The sequence below is a fragment of the Amblyomma maculatum genome, chromosome 6 (assembly GCF_055883805.1).
Source record: "Amblyomma maculatum isolate TAMU_Amacu chromosome 6, ASM5588380v1, whole genome shotgun sequence".
In the NCBI taxonomy this organism is placed as follows: Eukaryota; Metazoa; Arthropoda; class Arachnida; order Ixodida; family Ixodidae; genus Amblyomma; species Amblyomma maculatum.
The window spans coordinates 7,300,619-7,313,300 of NC_139349.1; the positions used below are offsets into that span (position 1 = coordinate 7,300,619).

Consider the following 12,682-nt stretch of genomic DNA (forward strand, 5'->3'; position numbering starts at 1 on the left):
GGGCACCGGGAGCATAGCTGGAAAGCGTTCCGCGAGAGAAATAAATAAATAAAAAAATGTCTTGTCCGTGAAGGATCCGAATTGTGAAAAGGACTCTCGACCTTGTCGCGAATTGCTGCTCGCGGACTGAAGCGAAGCAGCGGAAATCACTGACGTAGGGCCACGTCACAGCGAATCGTGAGAGCGATTCGCTATTCGGTCCGTCGTGTGAATCCACCTTTACGGACGGCATGGCAGTATGATGCTTCACATAACTTATATTGTGTTTTCGAATACTGCGTGCAAAGTCGCTTCGCTGATTTAAAAAGGCGTTTCTTCTTGTTTTTTAATGTACGAAGTGATTTGTTAAACCAAGGTTTAGATACGTTAACACGAAACGTTATTAGAGGAATGTAATTGCGCACGAGTTCTGTCATTTTTTTCCTTGTACAAAGACCAGTTTTTGTTAACAGACCGGGAGGAAAAATCGCGAAAAAACTGTTCAGAGAAACATTCCAGACCACGATTTAGCGTTGAAGTCAGCCTTGTTATAATTTAGGATTTGTTTAGGTTGAGCGCGACGTGAAAAAAAAAGGAGCATTAAGTGATAACTGTAGAAGTTTATGATCGCTGAATCCTTCATCAAAAGTAATGTGCCTGACCCTGTGCGGAGAAGTAGTTAAGATAAGGTCTAAAATATTAGCTTCTCGTGTAGGATGGTCTACCAACTGGACAAAAGAAAAGTCTAGTGTAAGTTGTACGAATTCATTGGAAGCAGAGGAATTACAAGATAAGTTACACCAATCAATGTCAGGGTAATTAAAATCTCCAAACAAAAAGATGTCAGACTTAGGAAACTTATTTCTAATGGCAATGATATTGTCATGAAGGTCGGGCACAAACTTAGGGGGACTGTCCGGAGGTCTGTAGCAGACGCCCAAAATAGAGTTACCCAAGCGGGATCGTATTGCTACCCATACGATTTCTACTGCACTAGGGATATCGATAAAAAAAGACTGAATGTTATCTTTAACTGCGATTAATATTCCACCACCTTTTTTGTTCGTCCTATCTTTACGGTAAATTTGAAATTTATTGCTATCTGGCAGAACTTCTTCGCTACTAACGTCAGGGCGCAACCAAGTCTCTGCTAAAAGCAGTACGTCGCAGTTACTATTATCGAGATATGAACATAGTTCAGTGCGTTTAGGGAAAAGGCTACGTGTGTTAGTGAATGACAAATGGAGCGGCGGACATGAAATGATATCGCTAGTTGGCTGGACTGGGGTATTGATAACTCGATTAATTTTACGTCGTGGCTATCTTGAAACTTCGGTTACTTGGTTAACATCAGTGTCATAAATATAGACTAAATCGCCCATGCAAAGTTTATCAACACTTAACTTGTAGGCGGTTTTTTTGGACTTCGCAAATTCTAGCAGTTTTTTCCTGGCTAGCCGTGTATGAAACGAAAAATCCTCACGTACAGCATAATCGGTGTCCTTAAACTTCTTCCCATTTTCCAGAATGAGATTCTTATCCTTAAAAAAGGTAAATTTAACGATGATTGGGCGGCATTTGCCAGCGTGGAACTGCCCTAGACAGTGTGCTCGTTGAATTTGTGTTGGCTCGAGATTTATTCCAAGTTTATCGCGGCAAAGCTCAATTACTTTGCTTTCTGCAGTTGACCAAGTTTCAGACGACTCGTCCGCCACGCCAAAGAAAAGCAGATTCGATCGCCTTAGCCTGTTTTCGGCGTCTTCGCATCTCGACTCAATTTTGCGAAGCTGCGTGCCAATGGTACCTAGGGTGTTAGGACCGGGCGCATCCTCTGACGTGGTTTCCTTCGTCTTGGATTCAGCAAGGTCTACTTCAACCGCGCGAATTCGGTCAGACAGTTGCTTCAGCTCAACATCAACCGACGCCCGCCAGTGCTTGAGAGCACTTAATTCATTACGGACCTCGTTTTGTCCAGCTTCTATCCGCTGAACCGTAGCGAGCACAGTTGTCAGTATATCACCATTTTCGCCGTTAGGACCTGGGTTTGTCTCCACATCGCCACAGAGGATCAAAAGAACGTTACTAATACAACGAGTTGCTCTGCTATCAAGCAATCCCATCACAACCAACAAAACCCTTGGGCACGACACCGCGAAGAAACAACGATTGCTGGTTCTAACACAACGGCCATCGTTTAGGTAACTAACCTGGAATAACAGATGAGGTACCGTTGTCAGATGGGAGGAGGTTTGGCTCCAGAAGGCGCCGCACCTCAAGGTCTCACATAACCCAGGCAGCACACCAACATCGCACCAATCCCGGCCCAACGTCGACAAAAATTGGTACCAACATTGGCGTAACACTGGCTTTTTGAGAAATTACTACATTTTTATATATTGGTCCGGCTTATATGCCAACATTGCACCTGTCTTGGCACTGCCAACATAGGCTATCAGCTGGCCGTGCCCTTAGTGTCACGTATTGGCATGCCACTAGTATTCATTGGCCCATCTCACATTGGCAATATACCGGCCGTGCCGTTTGTATCATATATTGGTATTTATTGGCATGCAACAAGTATTCATCGGCACACGTGGCCTGCCACTGTTAAGCCACTGTTAAGCCACCTTTAGCCATGCAGTTATTTCACCCTTGCCCTTACTGCTGCCATTTGCTTAACTGTCACTCTGATAATTGTGGTTTTCTTATGCAGTCATTTCCCAATACCACCTTGCATATCATCTCCCTAAGGAGCCATAAAAACCATGCAATTAAATGAGGCAAGCAAAATATTTTCCGAAAACATTTTATTGAGAGCTCATATACATGTAAATGCCACAAGGACATCAGAGGGCCAAAATGCAGTGCAGGAGGCATTGGATACAGGGTTAATATGGGAGAGGCTAGTAGGTGTAATTGGAAACAGGGCACTAAGCAGCACATGACCAGGTAGTGCAGGTAGAGGTGATTGGGTGCAGTGTGCATTGGTCATGATGGAAGGGGCTGGACATGTTGAGCAGGGTTGATGCACTATAGCCTTGTAGTGCGAGAGGTGTTGCAGGAATAGGAGGCTGAGCATGGGTGCATTTCAGGGCAGTGTCCACCATGGATGGAAAATGGCAGTGGACTGTGTTGAGCATAATAGTTGGCAGTGAAGGGTCAATGGATCAAGTGATGAGGTTGAGGGAGTGGGGGAAGCACATGGCCCAGGTAGTAAGCTGGGCACCCCGCAGGAAACAACCGTTCAGGAACAGTTTGTTGAGGAGATTGGTTCATGGGTCTTACAAATGACATCTGCACAGAAGACAAGCATATATCACAATAAGATCTAAACTCACCTTCTCAACACTTATCCAAACACATATTTGAAGTCTGGGTGCTCTATACAATCGAGTACAAAATACAGAACCCCGCTATAGTAAAACCTCTGATATAGTAAAGTGAAACTGAAGTCCCAGTTCATCTTCCATAGGCAACTGTACATTTTCCCCCTTTATAGTAAAGATGTTTTTGGTAAAAATCGGTTAAAGTGCTTCTGACCCTGGCGACGACTCCCGCGCACTACCTAGAGTCGCGAAGCCAAGACTTTTTGTATTTGAAAACAGAACAATAACCCCGAGTGTTCGTTTAGGTGGCTTTACTACTAGCCGTAGCAGCAGTCAGATGAAGCCTACTTTACAGAAGCCTTGGAGCCGTGAGGGAAAGCGCGCAGCGCAAAGAAGAAAAAAGTAAAGCTGTCTACAAACATAGCAAGGAGGCAGCGTGTTCCATTCAGGAAGTAAAGGAGTAAACGTGCAGCAAGAAATAGGGAAGGGAAAGAAATGGGTCAACATACACTGCAATGTGCAGTACAAATCATGAGGCAGTGGTGGCAGAAAGTGGAGGTGCAGCGAGTAAGGTCTTACAGCACTTGAGTGCCATGCGAATTTATTACTTATTGCCTTTTAAAAGACAGAAAGAGCAAAAAGGGACACCATGTTCATGCAAGGCTTTAGTTTTTACATGAAATCGAACTTGGTTGCATTCGTAATCACGTCTTCATGCTTCAAAGGTACTTCCACAAGATGTAGAGAAATTTCATAATGAAAAAATTACACAAAGAGATGATAAAAGCGAGATGGAAGGTATTTAGGTTTTTTTTTTTCATTAAGCAACAAGACGTGTTCAGTAAGTGCCTATTTAACTACTAGACAGCACTTTCAGGACCATGTCATCACAGACCACTGATACAGTAAAGACCATGATATAGTAAATATTTTCGCTGGCCTCAGTGGCTGTACTATAAAGGGGTTCTACTCTATATATTGAAGGCCTATTGCCACCCATTCTTCTTTTAGAGCACTTTGCGACATGTTTCTGGGCCTGCAAAGGCATGCAGCATCTTATGACGTAGGGATGATAAACCTATATGCAAAATAATATCCATTCCAGATACAAAAGAAAGATATTTGGAAGTAAAAACCTGCTTCCGGCAAACCGATAACTTCAGGTAGATGTTTAGTGTTCATATAGAATTACAGTTCCTGAAAATCTGACGGTTCAGGCTCCAGAACTTTCAATTTTTAAAAAATTCTTAAACATTCCTGCAATAGACAATATGGATTACTAAGCATGCAAGACTGGATGATATTAAAAAACACATTAAAGAATATTTTTCTGCAGTACACCAGTTGCAGGCACGCATACATTACTGCGGCCAGAATAAAGAAATAATTGCCCTGACAGAGCCAATCAAGCTATCTTCAATCGGCTAACTGAGGGAGATGTGTAAATCGCAGATATTCTCAAGGCTGTGTACGCATATAATATTCTCAAGATAACCGTACCATTTCAAGTTCCAGCTTTTTAGTTTTCACAGCTTTATTGCTTGCTGCATTCTACTATAAACAATTGCCTTAATTGTAATGTACCAAGGAATAGTTTTCATACAGTGCTCATCATAAATTAAAGATACCAGAACAACATGCACACAAACAAGAAAAAAAGAACGGGACAGAGCGCCATTCACAACTGATTTATTGTGCAGAATAAAGTACATATATATCTCACTGCCGGCATATGCGCAAAGAACCCATTCAGCATCATGTAGTTTAAGATATGTTCAAGAAGCCCATGCCTCATACCACAGCCTCTTTCTCTGAGAAAGCATTTCTTGAACATAGCTTATGTTAAACTACATGATGCTGAATGTGATGTAGCTGAATGTGTTCCTTGGGCATGTGCCTGCAGTGAGATATATATGTACTCTGTTCTGCACAATAAATCAGTTGTGAGTGGAACTCTGTCCCGTTTTTTTCTTGTGTGCGTGCACTGTTTTGGCGTCTTCAGTTTATAATAAATAAGCACGAACAAGCCCAACAAGAAGTTCTAGTAATCATACAGTGCATGCTTGTTCAGCTAAAATTATTACAGGCAGCCTGCAATGAGCAATTGAGCAAGTACTAGAAATTTACTTTGCATAGGCAGGAAAATGTTATGCTAGATCTGAGTACAATCATATTGTACTTCCTTATCAGCTAGCAGCCTACCAGGTATGCATTTTCCCTCATCACAGCTAATCATATGGCCATACCATCGGCAACCTTCCACGTGCAAGATTATATTCAGTTAGGCATACATGGGTGATTTTATGTCCAGGTAACAGGTGTGGTGCTCGGGCATCTGATTTCTTAAAACCAATTCATAGTAGTTGTTGGTACAGAGAATAGTAATCTGCCTGAATATCTGAGGCCAAATATTATTTTCATTGCTTAAGCACATCATAAAATACAATGCTTGATGTGACTATGGGATCATAAAAAAACGATACATCTAGCATGACAGTGATTTTTTACTTTCACCCTATCACAATAAGTTCCTTGAAAACCCAGTTTAATCCTGAGCTGAAAAGTTGTTTCGCACACATTTTACATTTCAGTATCTATAAAATGTTGCTATTTTGTGAATATATTTCAAAATCAAAATTTCTTAACAGACTCACAAATTGTTTTTTTTTTTTTCAAAAATGGACAATATTTTGTACTCAAATTAAAAATAAGATTGTGTCTGGAGAAATAGTACTGTTTGCAGAACAAAACAGCACATACGCAAGAAAGCACCAATATCACTCAAATTTAATGTGCAATACACGAAATGAGAGTTCACCTAAAATTACAAGTACAATAGCCCTGTTTACATGGACTCGACAGCACCGGGTTGAATCAGCGTTGAGTAAGCAAGGTCATCATTCTCGACCCGGCTGATGTCTACATGAACTCGCTTTCTAGTGAGTAAGTATCGCAGCAGAGCGTTGCATCGAGATTCGAAGTAATTGTGCAAGTTCTTACTCGTATTTGATCCCATTGCCTTTTACTATCGAGAGCTTCGATTATTTTTTATCGTTGATGAGCGCTAAAAAGCATTATTTCGAGTGACGCTCGTCGCCGCTCCAGAGGCTTTTTCATAGCCCAGAGTTCCCCATAACTAGACTCCCTGACTGGACAGCGTCTACATGCCTTTAGATAAGCGGGTCAAGCGAATTAACCTACCCCCTGCAAGCGAGTTAACGCAACCCGCTCCGCCGCCTATTTTACTCGACCCGACTGTGTATACATGAACCCCAGAACTGATTTTTCACTCGACAGATGTACTCGACCCAATACTGCCGAGTTCATGTATACAGGGGTGGAACACACGTGTAACAAGTAGCAATGCTGCTAAGAATCCAATCTGCTTTCTTCTGGCTCCCCATCCAGTTTTCTAAAAAAATATCTTGTCTGACAAAGGAGGATATTTGGAGTTAAGCAGCTAAGCAACACAAGATCCATATGCTTGCTCTAACGCATGACTCCTCAGTGCACTTACAGTTGCAGTTTGCTTGGTCATGTGGCAGTTCACTAAACCGTCTGACTAGACATGACAATCAAAAAAATAATCGGCGGATTATTTCTACTTTTATTTAGACATGTAAAAGCTTTTTGGTTGTTGACTTAGCATTTAGAGACTGCGGGAGTTTGGCAGTTTTATACGTCTTATTTCGTTTGGCAGCTGCAAGGGGATGTAGAAGAAATATGAGTAGGGAATATAAGGGGTGACAACACCCCGAAATGAAACTAATGGACCAATGATGCACACTGCGTATCTTAAGTGACGTCACTGGTAACATCAAACACAGAAAATCGTCCTTGAGTATGACAAATCTGAAGCCCAGGAGGTGAGTTGGTTGTGGGCAAGTAGTTGGTAAAGGGCAGTCCCCCTGAGAGGTAGGCGGCAAGATCACTGCCACCCATTATGGGGAAAGCCCTGGCAAGCATGCAGGCAAAGGTGCACATATATAAGAGCAATAAATGCACAAGGAATGCACGCCTGAATGAGCAGCTGCACTACTAATTTCTTTTTGTCTTGCAGCCCACCCCTCCTGCACTGTAAGCTAGTCTGCTCTGTTTTCCGAACACCGAAGCATATGCAAAAACAAACAGAATGTCCTCTAAAATTTACAAAATTTGCACGAGTATTGCATGATGATCTCCTTTCTGCAAATGTCTTGCTCTAGGGTTACAGAATAAATTCATTGCAGCTGCGAATAAAGCGAGTTGGGAGCTAATGGCAAATCTCAAAGGCTTGGGGAGAGAATTAATTATAATTGTCACTTTGAGCAAAGTAAATAGCCTGGTTTAGATCAAAGTAATATTACATCTACATGACTGAAGCCAGTGTAGGCAACCAGAAATGTACAAGCAGTCAGTAACTGCATGTCTGTATGAACAAATACATACAGTGCAGGCAGCAGTAATGAAGGGAGAGTGGAAGGCAAATAACCTGAGCAATACTTAATGGCTTTCTTCTCTGAAACCTCAATACAGGCTTCCTGTGAATTCTTGTAATGCAAGCATAATCAAGTATGCTAAATATTCCATCACTTAAAGCACCTGCTCTCCCGTGTTACGCAAATGACAACTACTTCGTCAGTTCAACAAGCTATGTCTGTTATTGTGCTATTACACCACAGGTTCACTCAATCATGCCTCAACTTGAAATAGTCACATACTGTTGAAATAAAGCAACGAAATATAGCACCAGCTATTAAAGCACTGCCAGGGACATGAAGGATATTATTTTCTGCATACTGTGGGCAAGACTTCTGAACAAGTAAGTCTTGAGCTGAAAAGCTAGAAAAATTCATATAGCATGCAATCATATAGCGAAAAGCCAGCAGAGTCTTTTTTAAAGCCTTTATATAAAGCAAAACAAAGGAAATGTCATACCTACTGAGGCAATGCTTCCTTACACACAGCATGTTTCATGGCAAGGCTCCCACAGTTGCTGACAGGTTATGCAGCACCAAAATGATGATGATGTTGTCTGCCTCACATTCACGCAGCACTCCTTTGATGGCAGATGATTGCTTGTGCAAAAGCAGTGCGATGATACAAGTGGAGCAGCTGGACTGCGGGCGTTATAGAGCAAAGAGCCCTAAATGCAAGGAAAGAAAATCTCCATTAAATCGATGCCTCTAAATCATGAAAACAGCATACCACGGCTCTTCTCTGTTTAGGTAATCTATAATTTCAATTGAAAGCTGTCTCAAAAAAAAGTACTAATTGCAACTCTATGTTACACATGGTATAACATAGCTGTGCCAGGGCGGTGGGGCGATCAGTTAGCATAACGCTCGGAAAATGCATACTGATGTTTCATGCAGTCTTGATGCTGGAGCAAAGTGTCATGGTGCGGAGAACAAAATTAAAATCATGCACGGGCGCCAAACGTGTGCTACACAACAGACGCGACTAGAGGTGTGCACGGGCATAAATTTTCAGCCCGACCCGGGCCTCATGCTACAAACCCGAACCCGGCCTGGAACTGAAATTGTCTGAGCCCACCCAGCGCTCACACTGAAGGCTCCCGCCCTGCTGGACATGCTATAACAGACCAGTTGCAAAACCTACAAGTCGGCTTCCCTATGAGGCAGGAATTCATGCACAGTGGCGACAGAACCTGATTCAGGGATAATAGTTAGGTGCAGTACATGCATCTACCACAGTCCACGCTGCTTGGGATGCAGTTCCCCACGCACAGGCCATTGTCAGAGAAAGGTTTTCAGGCATTCTTAACACTGGAATAAAGGGGGGAGCACTGTCACCCTAGGGGTGAAGAAAGAAAATTTAGAAAAGGGACACTAACCGGAGAGGGTAATAGCGGGGCGACAATGGGCACGCGAATGATACAGTGACGAATGGGCAAGAGGTGCGGGAATTACCCTTCCCGTCAGGCGATGTGCTAGCACTGTACCCAACTATTACCCCAAAGTCTATGCCACCATTGTGCAGGAATGTCTGCCGCACCGGGAAGCTGACGTGTAGGTTTTGCAACTGATCTATTGCAGCTGAAGCAACGATACAGAAAGAAAAAAATAGGCCACAATCCCTGGCGATGCATCGCGCGAAGACGACGATAACGCCTGTCGCTGCCGCTAGTGCACATCGCACAGAGTGAAGGACCTCAGCGACAGAGACGCGTTTTCAGCCTTGCTTTGTTAGAGCCGCCTCTTCGTTTAGTAAATGAGTATAATTACGCTATATCCAGTTTCTTGCACTAAACAGCAACACTGATGAAATTTCTTGAAAAGCATCGAGCCCCCCTCCCCCCTTCCCCCCCCCCCCCGCCCCCCCCCCGCCCCCCCCCCCCCCCCCCCCCCAAAAAAAAAATGGTTCCAGCGCAGCGGCGTGCTACTATACTGCGATGCAGACATGATTGAAAGCAGTGGCGTTTTTCTGCAACTTTCGAAAATGAGCAATATCTAGCCACACTAGCCTTTTTTGTTTTGCAATACTACCCTACCAAGCTTTTACTAAACCGTCTCGATGCGCTCATATATGCACGGATCAGACGAAATGAGCGTCTGCAGGATTTTCGCTCATACCGGACAAGGGAAAAAAACTTTGCATGCAAAAAAAACAAACAAACAAAAACAACGAAGGTGAGTACCCCAAAGCCTCTTGCGATTGGCTGCCTCGCGAGCTGGTTCCAGCATCATGAGCGATTTCTAAAAACCCAGAACCTGGGCGACAGCGCCGAGCGGCAATGCTTTAGCGGTCCTCAGCTCACTGCGCATAGTGCTGCCGCGCGACTCATGCGGTTAGCGTTTTATCGCACCAGACACGAAAATATATGCTTTTGCCCGGACTCCACCGACTCCGCCCGAGGTCACCCGAGGGAACCCGAGCGACCGAGCCAAGTGACGGCTATACGCCGTTCCAGCCACTGTAACGCCGTGAATATCCGAAGTTGGCTTTTAGGGCTACGATGCGACGCAGTTGTTTACTTTAGGAAATCAGTACTCTGCAAAACAGCAACGGTTTAACTTGAAATAAGCTGCAAAATGATCGGAATCAAGTCGCGCATACTTGAGAACCACTTTTGAAAAGTTAACAACGTAACAAATATGATAAAAGAAGGCAAATGTCCCTAGCACATGGCTTACGCAGCCTGCAGCAACAATGAAATGTAAGACAACGCTTGTAATTTAAAAAAATGCTCAATCTAAGAGGCTAATATTTTGCTCCAATATACACAAACGCTTTATACAACCTGAATGAAAAAATTTGAGAACTTACATGGAATATTTCTTGAAGAAAGAAGCATTTTCCGTGCGCGGTGCCACCGAACGTCGAGGCGAGCGAACGAGCGGCCGTTGGATGGACGAAAGAACGGAGCGCCCTCTTTGAAACAAAATACAACTGCCGCCGTCATGCCGGCTAAGCGATTGTCGCGTCATCCTTCGAGCATTTTAGTAATCGCTTTTTCAGCAGATCGATGGTCTCGGTTTTGTACCCTCCGTTTAGCAAGCGTTTCCTAGATGACAAGACTTGAATCAGCCTTGAACGATGCGCTGCTGTTGCTGCTCATCTATGTAGGGCTCTGTGCCAGCAGCGAAGCGCGTCGTCGTCCTGGAGAAGCGCCTAGCTGTTTTGTTTACAACACCCAAACCTGTTCAAGTTGTATTTTGTGAATGCTGTGTTCTACTACGAATAGTTTGCTCACTTTTAGCATACCAACGAAAATGCTTTCATACAATAGTGCTCAATCAAGTGGAATATTTCAATCACCCTGAAATGAGGATTTGAAGCAAGTTTGTTGAAAATTATTGAGCTAAGCATCTCAGTACCACGACTTGCCACCTCTTTATAAGGTAGTTGCATACGATGCTTACATTTTTTCTCATATATCCGCACCGTCAGCATCATTCTATCTGCTAGATTAGTCGTTTGTTGGCCCGATTCATTAGGTGCTTGTTTCTTTCTCAGTTTAGTTTCTTGCGTATATTTTATTGGCCAAGAAAATGCGGTTAAAACACATTTCTCTATGCAACCTGTTGTGAGAGCCCGGAAATGTTTGAAAGAAGTCTCCAGTCTGTTAGCGTTTGTCTTTTTATTACTGCGCAATTCCTTCCCCTGGGCGGCGGCCGTCCGCCCCTTGGACCCTGAGTGGTGCGTCGACCCGTCCACCGCTTTGGCGCACCTGCGTGGATTTCGACGCGCGTATGCAACCTCGGACCTTGCTCGCATCGCATGCGGTGAGAGAGAGCGATCGGGGAACGACAGGAGTGCGAAGTGCGCGAGGACGGGATTGAGCGGTGCGTCAGCACGGAGAGCAGGCGTTGGAAAACTGTGCGAACGAGCGTGTGCGAAACAAAGATGTGTCATTGTAATCCAGTTGTTAATATACCCATTGTACCTTTTCGTATTTTATTTGTGTTTCCAGTCTTTTCTTTCACATTTTTTTTTTTTCGTTCAAATGCTAACAAGTCAGTTTACATGTGGGTATCTTCTCTCCATACACAATATTTGTAAAAAAAAAAAAAACTACCTTCCCCGCGCACGCCTGTAACTGTTCCACCACAGAGGTAGTTAGAGAATAAATAAGCTTTGATACCGAATTAAGCTTAATTGTAAAACAACGACTGCTTTATTTAGTTTTTGAACTCTACAGTTATTCCTTGTTGCCATATGTAGCGCAAGCATTGTACTGCAGTGAACGACGACGGAATCGCGAAATTGGGGGTGTGAATAAAAGCGGAGAAACGTTACAGACTTCTTTTTTTCGCACTTGTGCGAAAAAAAGAACAAACAAACGAGAAATTCTAAAATTATGCTATCCATGCACTTGGCATGGCGTCGAATCAAAGCTGTTCTGCTTAGCTGCCGCTCTTGTATACTGGCCGCTACACGAAGCTATTTTGTGTTCCTATGAAATTCAGTGTGACAAAGCCCCCCGCGGATATATTTCGCGTTTCAAGTTCTTGTGCAATGCGGAAGCCGGCCCGCCGCCGTGCCGCGGGCGACTCTATAGCTGGCTCTGCGATCATTTTTGCCACTGCAGTGATTTGAATATTCGCGGCTTGTTTAGCAAATAGCTGGCGTAATCGTTTGCCGAATGAGTGTTTCAAGATAATCATAGAGCATTTACCAGTACCGTATGTGTGCGATATTCCATCAGTGATTAATGCGCCATGGTCATTGTAGTCGTATTTTTGATTTTACACGTATGGAATGGTCTACTCTTGCAAACCCTAAGACGTCAGTTACGCTAGCTGCACGTATGTCAAATAGGTATATGAAAGAAATAGAGCCTTAAAGTATAGCGGCTGACGCACTGCGTCGTAAATTCCCGCCCGGGCGGCGGTCGTGTGCACCTTGAACCACACGTGGAGCGTCAGGGCCTG

General features: G+C 43.7%; 1 long non-coding RNA gene across 1 annotated transcript; it reads right to left on the reverse strand.

Moving 5' to 3' along the window:
• Positions 1-2,771: 2,771 nt before the first annotated feature.
• Positions 2,772-10,656, reverse strand: LOC146185003 (uncharacterized). Its single transcript, XR_014707959.1, has 3 exons — positions 10,575-10,656; positions 8,223-8,430; positions 2,772-3,273 (listed from the first exon to the last, which is right to left on the reverse strand). It is a non-coding gene; the product is annotated as an uncharacterized LOC146185003 (long non-coding RNA).
• Positions 10,657-12,682: the final 2,026 nt, after the last annotated feature.